This window comes from Lepisma saccharinum, chromosome 30, assembly GCF_977018435.1.
Source record: "Lepisma saccharinum chromosome 30, izLepSacc3.1, whole genome shotgun sequence".
Taxonomy (NCBI): Eukaryota; Metazoa; Arthropoda; class Insecta; order Zygentoma; family Lepismatidae; genus Lepisma; species Lepisma saccharinum.
The window spans coordinates 21,348,270-21,352,247 of record NC_139258.1 but is presented as its reverse complement, the minus strand read 5'-3'; positions in this window follow the sequence as shown (position 1 = coordinate 21,352,247).

Genomic DNA, 3,978 nt, shown 5'->3' with positions numbered 1-3,978 from the left:
TAATTATTACAATTTTCAAGTATCTGTATCGGTTCAGCCCTATTATTATTATATTGCTTTACGTGCTCTATATTTAATTATACGAGAATAATTATAATTTAATGAAAATTAACTTCAATTTACACTCTCGATCAGTGAGAAAGAGTTGTTGTTAGTCCCTTTATACACAGATAGGCTAATCGGGACTAAACCTACAGTTTAAAGTGAGATCCAGACCCCTATGCGCCTCCACATATCAGAACAGCTTCTTTGCTGTTAATGAAAGAATGTAATAAGTTATGCAAGTTACATCTAACGTAGAAGTTTCAGCGAAAAATGCAGGCTCGACCAGGACTCGACCCCGGGTCTCTGGCATACCGTGCCATTGCTCTACCACTGAGGTACAGAGCCGGCCTGATTTTTCGCTAGCGTTGCTTTATCTGTGTGGAATTGTCAGCGCCAGCGTAAAATCAGGCGAGGCCAGGCCGGCTCGGTAGCTCAGTGGTGTCGGCCTCCGTGGCGGATTGGTTAGCATAGTGCGCTACGAAGCCAGGGGTCCCGGGTTCGAATCCCGGCTGTCTGAAACAGATATATGAGTGATTGAAGTGTGATGGGGGAAGCTTCCGCTTAGGGGCTTTCCTTAAAAATAAAATAAAAAGGTGGTAGAGCAATGGCACGGTATGCCAGTGACCCGGGTTCGAGTCCTGGTTGAGCCTGCATTTTTCGCTGAAACTTCTACGTAGTACATCTCGTGTGTGTGCCTAATTTAATTAAGTTACATCTCATTTATAATAAAGTGTAAAATTAACTTGGTTACTTATCAAAAGTAACATCTATCCTCATGGATGAAGAGGTAAACAAATACTGTGTCATTCCCTAGAGTAGACCCTTGAACTCTTTGTCCTAGCTGTCCACTAAATCTTGTAAACCTTGCGACATTCTTGATCAATGTCTTTATCACTTATCCCTTGGTAAACCTCAACCTTGGATGGTTCAGGGAATTGAGAAAGTAGCAGATGTGGTTTGTATTCATGCACACCATTCTTTCGATGTTTTTTTTTCATGTACCCATCAGTATGTTTGAAAGGTGTACTTTTGTGACTTTTCCATCTCTATAAGCATGAATGTTGATGAAGACTAGGGATGGACGATATCAGAGATCGCGATACCAGATCAAGAAAATATCCTCACAGACGATACGATATTTTTCCGTATCGTGATATCGGCGATATATCGCTGAGCTGATATGATATCGCCAAAATATTGACGATATATCGGCAAAACATCGTGACGATATATCGTCTAGTTGATATCGCCCAACACTAATGAAGACCCGGCGTTTATTTTAGAGCACTCATACAACACAAATCTCCAAAAGATATCCACAATGTCCAGATCAGACCCATGGATATCCAATTTTGGTGGACGTCTACTGGATATCAAAAACATATCCATATCTTGTCCAAAACGGGATATTTAAAACCCGTCCAATTCTGAATATCCAAAACATATCTATATCTTGTCTATCCAAAACACCTCCAATACTGGATATTCAAAACATATCTGGATCTTGTCCAAAATGGGATAGCCAAACCCCTCCAATTCTGGATATCCATAACATAGCTAGAACTTATCCATAACTGGATATCCAACAAAGGACATAAATAGGATGTGTTTTGGATATTAGTTAATGATCATAATATTTTCGTTATGTATACTCTTTCATACTTTATCCTGCATTTGAAACAATAATCTTATTGAAGCAACGTTTATAAACTTATTTACCTGTTATTTTGTGATTTATTTTTTTTCTTCTTAGAATCAGAAAATTTCGATTTAGCCTTACTCAACGCTAAAAGACAATGGAGACTCAAATGGAGTCAATTCTGCTTGCGTTACTCCCGCTTTAGACGAAAACATTTTTCTTAACATTTGTGCCATGACCAACATGCTACCGTGTAAAGTGAAAAATCTTATGGCTTTTCAGATGTTATGGCATATTTCATGGCATTTCTCAAGGATAGAACCCGTCCTATTTCCGTAGTATAACCAAATCAGAACGTATCTAGAAATATTTTTTTTTGGGAGGGGGGAGTCCGAACCAAGTGTCTCAGGAATAATAATAATAATGTTTAAATTAAAATAATATTAAATTAAATTAATACTAATTACAATACATAAATTAATATTATTATTAGGCTACACGAATAGGTAAAAAGACTGTATAAGAACAGAGATATAACGGACATATTCATTACGTAGCTTACCTGTAGTTAAGATCGGAATAATTTACATAAAAACAAGTGCTCTGGCAATGAAATTAGATTAATAATTGAATATTTATTGAATAATAAAAATGATGCTACATGTAGTTGGAGAAAAGTAAGTTTCTGATTTATATTTTATGCGTATTGAGTAGTAGTGTACATAAATCTTCTTTGTAATGTAATTCGAAGCCGTATGATCCCAATATAATCCTTGTCTTCCAAATAAGTTCAGAGGAAATTATAGCAACAAAGGCTAAAAGAATATATTTTTCATTATTTAATTTTAGTACTTGATAAATCTTTCGAGGGCGTCCGGACCCCCCCCCCCCTAAATACCTCCTTGCAATAGAGATACTCATTAAACATAAACAATAATGACAAAATAAAATAAAACCGAAAGACAGTGCTATGAAGTGAAATGTGGATACATTATGATGTTGATGTTACCTTCACTCGCTAGATGGCACTGGCATAATGTATAAAAGAAACTAGTTTTCGTAATACAAATAATGGTATGTTTGATTATAAATATAACGAAAAATTGTGTTTAAAACCCTTCGAAAGATGTGTTAACATTAAGCTAGAAGGATGAGAGGAAAATTTAATGCAGTGCTCAGAGATCCGTTAGTTCAAATGAACTTTCCAGCATACACATTACCAGTCCGTAGTTACAAATCTGTCAGTTCATTGAATTATCGAACTTGACTCATACGCGTAGCTAGAACTTTATATTTGGGTGTGCACAAAGGAAATAATGAGGTCTTGTACCTTTTTTAATAGCATATTTTGCAACACAATCACTTGGCTCTTTAACTGCACTGATGTTTGTAAAGGAATATAAATTCACTAAATGACAGTGTTGAAAATTTCTGAATATATGTAGTAGAAAACAATCAAATTGCATAGAACTTACACACACACAAAATGTTCATAAATGTTACAAACAAATACATCAAAATACACGTCATCTATAACAAGAGACGTCTGTCAAAAGGTACAATGATCTTAAACTCATCAATAACTTTATTTACATCAATAGACTAAGCTTTTTCCTGTTCCACAAATAGTAAGAGCAGGGCTTCCAATCTATCCTGCTTCCGAGTTGCTCTTAATTTAGTTTTAACTTGTTTAAGCTTGGAGAAAGCTCTCTCACACGTTCAGCTTGTGACAGGTAGTATAGAAGAAAAGCGCTGCAGTACAGAGTAGAATGCAGTAAATATCTTCTTTCTCCAATGACATAAAAAAATCGAAAATCTATAGACACTCGTTTCATCAGCGATAATGCACACGTTTGTACCAAGTAACGACATTTTTAACTTCTTACAAACTGTCGCTTATTTTCTCTCTTATTGAAATATCTGCCTTTAATTCTCTTTGATAAAGCAGCCCATTAGGGTGTGCCTAGGCACACCCGGCACACCCCGTAGCTACACCTATGACTTGACTAATGCATATTTAAAGGTGGAGCAAGAAAACATTGGTGGTTGACTGTTGCATTCATCTTTTCACATTGAAATAATATTCAGATGAGATCCAAAAGTTGTATTTATCGTGTCCATGCAATATCCAAATACGTATTACGTACAAAAAAAGTCTAAATCAAAGCATATAATGTCCAGATAACGTCCCACTTCATGTCCAAAAGTGATCCGGCAATGTCCAAAACATATCCATTTCTGGATATCCTTTGGATATCACGTATGCGGACAAATGGATATCCAGGAGATATCCA